The following is an 8,207-nucleotide window of genomic DNA, read 5'->3' as shown; positions in this document are numbered from 1 at the left end:
AATATTTTTTATATTATGTTATTATGTAATATTGCACCTAGGGGCACCTCGATTGATTTACAACATGTAGAGATTCCCATAGAACATTCTTAATGCATTGCATTATAATATTGTGATAATAATTGATGTAATTATTTAATATTGGGGAAATATTAAATGTGGGTCAACTGCGGTTTGGTAGCACATGGTTTATGTAATACCACTTGGTGGTTTTGTAGAATCTTGCTACTATAAAAGAAACTACAAGTGTAGTTGCAAAGGCAAGCCGACAAAGGAAAGTTGATGATTTTATCATCTACACTATTGTAATGTATTGTTTCATGAGTTAATGCAATTTGGCTTCCTAGAAGTGTTCTCTTTGTTTCACCCAATGCTTGTTGGTATTTATAAGTTGTGTTCTGAGTAAAAATATCTTGGAGTGCTTGCTATGGGACTCATTTACCTTTAAAAATAATGAGATCTTTCCATTAATTTTCTATTATCTTCCTTTCCTTGGATAAAACTAAATGACCTTTTTTACTTTGGTACCAGTTTCATTTACAACACCTATATGTGTTAGATTTAATTGATTGAGAACATGTTTCAGTAGTCCTACCATTCAAGCATGTATTGTTGATAATAATAGTAGAAAAGTAGACTATAGGTAGATTAACCTTCTAACTCTATGAGATCTTTAATTTTTATTATTTATTTTCCTTTCTTTCCCTAGTACTTTCCTGAGATACTTCTCAACCTTATTCAAGTGATCCTTTTCCTAACCAAAAAATAGAGGGAAACGATGAAGCTTTAGTCCACCTTATTATAAATTAGTTACCTTCTCATCCAAATTTTCCTATTCTTGCATGATCATGACTCAATCTACAAGGAGATTGGGAGTGGAATTTGTTTTCATCCCACTCTTTTAGGTGATATTGGTCAAACACTAGTCTAGTGACAAATGTTACTCTATCAGTTAGATACAAAACAAACTCCCATCAATAGATAAATGACACTAGAAGGAGAGCCTATCCAAGCCTTTAGGTAGTTTTTCTATATCTTATGGTGAGACTTGGTGTCATTCAATTCTATGTGGTGTAAAAGGTGGCACAGGGAAGTTCAAGTTCACTAACTTGGCCATAGCTAGGTTTTGAATTGGAAGACCCTAACTAGTCCCCACCTAAATGACCATTTAGCGAATATGTCATCCCCTAGACTCATCATCAACTCGACTCCTTTTATGGAACTTGCCTCCAATAGTTACATTTATTTGTCATCTTAGTAGAGTTAGTAGAACTTAGACCTCTGGTTTGGAATAAGAAAAATAAAAAAAGAAGAAAGGTAAGATGTCCATGTCTCAACTTGCTATTGCTTAGAGTACATGGATGTCCCAATTACCAACCAGGACAATTACCCTCCCACAATAATTGAGATTCTTGAGCTATAGGTGTCACCCCTAGAAACCTTTGTAATAATTAACACAATGCCATCCTACCCTAAGAAACTATGTTCAAAATTTGAACATTTGGGTCCTTGAATGATGGAAGAGAACATCCAGGCATTTAAAGATACCTTGGTTTGAAATAATGTTGAACAAAAATATATGGCTTGCTGCCTGTTCCCAATGATCCTTGGCCCCAAAAAACTAAATTGGTACCATAATCTCCTCATTAATTCCATTAGCATATGGGTTGACATGGATAAGACTTTCCTTTCATCATTTCAATCCCAAATTGACCTCGTCATGTGCCATTGTCAATTTATTGGGAACCAAAAAAACCACATGAGCCCTTGCCTTCTTTTAATAATTGGTTCTAATGTGCCCTTAGGCAACGTTCAGATACCTTTGTATTCACAACAAAATTCACCCTAAGGACTTCCTTGGATGCTATAGACTGTGTCATATCGACATTTATTGTGTGGATTGTACCCCAAGGGGAATGAGATACCTTGGCTAAAGTTTATGCCTAAGCCTTGGAAGTCTCTATCCAACCTACTGATCTCCTGCTAGTGCTTGATAGTGTATGCCATGTCATCCTCAATTCAAAGAAGATCCTTACTCGGTTAGTTATAACACCATTCCTGTGGTGGGTCTTCAATTCTATCCAACTTCCCACTATACTTATATGTCATAGGATTCCCCTCTCCTAGATTCTAAGTATTCTCATCAGACTCAACAAATCTTACCCCAAGTACCTAAGACTACATTTCCTACCTTAGCCCTATAGCTCATATCATCATATAAAGTCCTTGCCTTTCTCTTTGTTAGCCCAAGTGGGTAGGACCTTGCTGCTCTTGCCATTTTGGTGGGCATGCAGGTGCAATCCTCATAACCACCTGACCATGTTACATGACTCACAACTAACATAAAATCCTTTTGAAGAATTTTTATCAGTATGGCTAATGATATGAGACAACTTAAACTAGATAATACGTCAACAACCAATCAATAGCCTAGTCCCTCACAACAAGGGAATATATTCTCTAGACAAAGAGGGTCCTACAACTCTTTCCATTTAGGTGACAACAAGGATAATTAAAACTAACAATTGGTAACTGGAAATGGAACAACATGCCAAATAATGAGGATGTTCCCCTAATTCAACTCAACCATTAAGGAAATGCAAGACCTAGTTATTCTTTCCATCTGGACCCATTGAAAAATTGGTGTCAGTTACATGATATTGGGTCACATTTAGAGGCCACTTTCACCACTTTGGAGAAAGTAATCCAAAAATCTCACTTGAATCTACAAGTGTGATCTAAAAAAAATCTCCAAAGGCTTTGGTGGAACCTTCCAACTCTTCCTTTGTCTGTGAGACTATCTTTTATGGTAGGATGAATAGGATGATGAAGAGCCCATTATCTTGGAGTTCTTTGACTAATCCATCCATACATACGAGGATAATTCTTTTACTAGCTCACAACCTCCTTAAAATATAACTAGCGAATTCAATAAAGGCCCCTTCACAATCTTCATTCCACCCAAAAACATAGTTGTCTCTCCAAACCTCCATGCTAACATAAATTCTCCTCCTCCCAAGAGTCCAACATCGCAGCCTCATGATTCTGTGATGAAAGGTTCTGGAGCCTCTAGAGTAAATTTTTATATCAGGAGGATAATGGAAAGCACCAACACCACCATGTCCCTGATGGATGTATTATTTAGATAGCTAGAGAAAATGAAGGCTCTCATACAACAACATGACCTCCCTAAAATGTGCCCTACCACCTCGAAGAGTATGACTTTTTCTAATTCTAATGCAACCATTTTTGAGGTAAATATTGAGGATCCTCCTTTCCCACTCAACCTAAAAATATATGGTAAAAATTTGCACAATCGTCTAGTTGAATCCAAAGAATCTAGCAATGTCATGCCCTTATCCATATGTAATAAAATTGGACTGGTCCCCACATCATCAAAATGTACGGTAGTGCATCTTGACATGACTACCATCAAAATGGTAGGTGAGCTAAAGAATGTTCAGATTCAGCTCATCCAAGACCCTCATGTCCAATGTTATTGACATCTAAGTGGTGGACATCCCTGAAACTTATGGGATGTTTTTAAGTCAAAGTTGGTAAAAGACCCTCAACAGGTATATTTCTACAAACTTTTCCCACTTATGGCTACCCTAGAGGGGGGAACAAACCAAATTAAATTTGACAGTGAAAATTGAATGAAATAGACTCTCACTAATTATGATCAGGTTAGTGAAGTCACCTATGCTCAACTTTAACCTGGCCTTTGTCAGGCTATGGAGACATTGGCCTTAGATATTTTTCTAGGAGGAACATTCCTTGATGAAGACTTGGACATCACATAAAGTATTTGAGACCTAAATATTTGGTTGAAACATGACATCAACCTTTAAGGTGATTGTGTCTCCCTATCCAATCTCTTGTCTAATTTATGGTGCATAATTCATTGCGAGGGGTATTTTAAGTTGGAATGTGAACTCTATGTGAGCATAAGTTTTGTCTTCCTCTCCAATATTATCAAAGGAGAGTGGAAAGAATAATTTTCTGTACCAGATAGTCCTCAAATGATTATATTTGAAGGGCCAACCATTGAGGGACCCATCATAGAGTCACCTCTAGTGGTAACTCTTACCCCCATGTCCCCCACCTGAGAGAACATGCCAAAATATCCTCCACCACATCAAGTTGTATTCTCTACCCTTCTACCAAAGTCATTACCTGCAAATTCTAGTCTATGAACCCTAAAATTTGATGGATCCTGGGATAAAGCTAGTTCTAGCAAGGGGGTAGAATTAATAAACCCAAGAAGAAGGTCTGTCCTTGCTTCCTACTAACTAAAATTTAAATGCACAAACAATCTAGCTGAGTATAAATCTTTGGTTTTAGGCCTCCTATTGGCTCTACAAAAAGGAATCACCTACCTCCAGGCATTGGGTGATTCAAAACTCATTGTCAAACAAGCTTAGAGTTAGTATATGTGCCATGATAAATGGCTAGTAGCCTATTGGAACTAGGTTTCAAGCTTGACTTAATACTTTTATGCCTTCAACACCAAAGTCATTCCACTGAAACACAATTATGTCTTTGAAACCCTCATTGTGTCTGCCAACACCCTCAAACCAATGGTCGATTCTTGCCTTTGACACTTTTTGATATAAATGATAGCAACTTCATCTGTCCCATACAACATCAAAGAATTCTAGATATTTGATGAATACTGACATATTCTTGCCTTCCTAGCCAAAAATGGAGTATTTGAAGCTCAGATCCTTGAAGAGGAAGAACACAATGATACATGATACGAAAATGATCTAGGAGAGGTCCTTGATCTCCCTACGAACACAATCCCAAAGGGGATGATAACTCTTGAATGTATCTTTGACTCAGCCTCATGGGTCAAAGATAGAACTCTCTCTTCTAAGGGAGGGAAATATGAAAAGGTCAACCTCAAGATGGACACTAAGGACAAAAATGTATTCATAGGAACCTCCTCCTCTCTTTAGGAAAAGGGGAAGATTCTTGTGATCCCCTAAGAACACATTGATGTTATTGCACAGAGATATGAATATTTGAAAACCTATAATACATTAGTGATGACACACATAATACCCTCAAGCCATGTGCTAAGCCATTTAGGCATAAATAAGGACCAGCGAATCCCCTAATCAAGCCATTAATTTATCAAGAGGTTCAAAAGTTGCTATCCAAATAGATATTATTTCCTATATGACATACTACATGGGTAGCTAATTTGGTTCCAGTATTTGCTATCCATCCTTTGCCTTCACTTGACAAAATCCTTTAGATTGTACATTGCACACAAATGATGTCTTTCGTGGATGAATATTCAAGTGACAATTAGATCATGATTAAGAACAAAGACTTGCTTAAGATGACATTCACCACTACTTGTGGGGACATTTTGCTATAGATGAATCCTCTTCAGATCAAATAATGTTGGGGCCACATTTTAGAAAGTGATGGAAATGAACTTATAAATTCATAATCATATACATGTATGATTTAATGATCTTTTCTAGGGATAGGTGTGATTACCCTACCCACCTTGCCAAAATTTGTGAGAGATTTTATTGATTCAATATCTCCTTGAACCTAAAGAAATATATGTTTGGGGTCACAAAAGTAAAACTATTAGGACATATTATCTTTGAGAAGGGTATCACCATTGACCCTGAGAGTGTAGAAGCTTTTTTAAGCTTATAGATGTTTGATAGTAAGAAATAAATGAGGTCTTTCTTCAAAAAGATAAACTTTGTCTAACGCTTCATCACAAGATTTGTAGAAGTTGTGAAACCACTAAATGACATAATAGAAAAGGATAGTACAATCAAGTGGAGTCTAGAGGAAAAGGATTCCTTCATCTAGATAAAATAGGCTATAATAGAAGCTCTAACCCTAGGTATCCCTAACTATGATATCCCATTCTACATCTATTCCTTTGCTTCTGAGCACTTTGCCACTACTGTGTTAACCCAAAAGGCAAAAGGAGAGGAGAGACCCATTACTTTCATGAGACCACCCTTCATGAATAAAAAAGTACAGTATTCCACCCTTAATAAATAAGAGTTGTCCCTTATCTGGGCAGTAAAGAAATTCTATCACTACATTCTCTGAAGTAAGGTATATGTGATTGTTTTGGACTAAGCAGTCAAATCATTTCTCATGTAGAGTGAACTTGATGAGAGACAAGGAAAGTGGATGGTCATCCTTCAAGACTATGATTTAGAGATGTAGCCTGTGCAACTAGTTTGTGGGTAAGGTTTGTTAAAATCCATGGCCTCTACGGCCCTACAAATAGAATTCCAAACTTACACCATAGAAACTCTAACCTAAGATCAATGGTACACAGATTTGGTGTACCTTTTGCTACATAACAAGTGTCCTAAGGGAATCCTAGCCCAAAACATCATGTATTCCGACTAAAGAGTGTACATTTCATGATTAAGTGCAGAACTCCATTTTGTTAGAACTTTGAAGGCATATACCTTAGATTCCTTGATCAAGAGAAGGAAAGAAAAATAATTGATGAGTTCCATAAAAAATTTAGGGCTAGGCATGGCTTTACTCATACAACCACCCATCAAATCTTTAGGACCAAGTATTATTGGCCCTTCTTATTCTGGGATGTCCACAATCACATGAGAAAATGCCACACATGTCAAATCATTGCTTTGAAAGAGCAAAATCCTACTATGCCCCTTTAATTGGTTTTAAGACTAGACCATTTACTTAATGGGCATTTGATTTCATCGAGGAAATAAGCCCCAACTCATCCACTAGACACCAGTATGTGTTTAAAGTGACATATTATTGCACTTCATGGTCCAAGGCTATTCCATGCAAAAACAATATGATAGATGTAGTGATCCAATTTATTTAGTTTGTTAGAAAGGTTAATCTTCCCTTGGATGTATTTAATTGGGATATTCCAAGGATTCCTAAATGTATTTTGTCCTATTGTACACATGTGGAGGACATGTCATTATTTTTTCTTTATTCCACATGTGAGAACAACTCATTTTTATAATTTCTTTATTAAGGAATTTAGTTTATCCTCCTTAAGAGGATCTTGACACTTGCACACACCTATTATGAATGTGGCATTTATAGAAATGGGAGTTACACATGCGAACACATGCAACTCCTTTCTCATCTCTTTAAAAGAGATGCTCCTCTTTCTTTCTTCTCTACACATCACTTTGATGTTATTGTATTGAGCTATTTTGCTCCAACAAACACACGCACTCTCTCTCTCTCTCTTCTCTAGGCATTTTCCTTCATTCATAATACTCACAAGGGGGTTTCTTTGCTTTCCCCTTATAAATCCTTGTCTCCATTGTTGAACCATCTTGGTGTATGCTCTTGGATTTTGCTTATCTCATGGTAAAATTATTTCACACTCAGCTTACTTGGATTTTTTTTGTTCCTTGCTCTATCTTTTCATTTCTTTCATGGTATCAGAGCTTGGTATCTAATCCTTGTTTTAAGTTTTGTGTTGAAGTTTTCCATTCATTGGAGCACACCTTATTTGGAGATGTTATTGAGAGAAGAAGTTTGTGTTGGGGTTGTTTGCTCATTCTAACATCTTTTGTGTGCAGGTTTTATTTTATCATTTTTTATCCTTTTTTACTAACCCTCTTTGGAAGGCTTGCCACCAAAGGATTTTCCTATCAAAATTTAAAAAAAAAAAATTCTCTTGTTTTGGAAGGTGTGCTGCCAAAACAAGGAGCATTTCTCACATAATTCTCATATTATTGTGCAATTTTTAATTTTTAATATTTTAAGCATTTATTCTAGTGTTTGTGATGCAATAGCATTTAATTGTGCAATTTTTGTAGATTAATTATTATCATTTCATTAAAATTATTTTTTCTTCAATAATATTAAGGACATAATTATCCTATGTGAGATTATTAAAAATCTTAAGTAATCACAATAGATTAATTTTTTACAATTTTTGAAATATTATCTATACATTTTTGAAATTTAAATCATATTCTATATATATATATATATATATATATATATATATATATATATATATATTATAAAAAATCAAAAATATTTCCTATTCTTTTTTTTTAAAAATCTCTTAATTTATATATTTATTAAATATATGAGATCTTAAATATCTCTGCCAAATCGAAAACTTACCTTTTTTTTAATTTTCTTGGTTAGCTTCTTTCCTTATTTTTTTGTTTTTTCATCTTTCTTACTCTTTTAGCATC

Source organism: Cupressus sempervirens, chromosome 10, assembly GCF_028749045.1.
Source record: "Cupressus sempervirens isolate cs-2001-9-10 chromosome 10, ASM2874904v1, whole genome shotgun sequence".
NCBI lineage: Eukaryota > Viridiplantae > Streptophyta > Pinopsida > Cupressales > Cupressaceae > Cupressus > Cupressus sempervirens.
Note: the sequence above shows the minus strand (reverse complement) of the source record.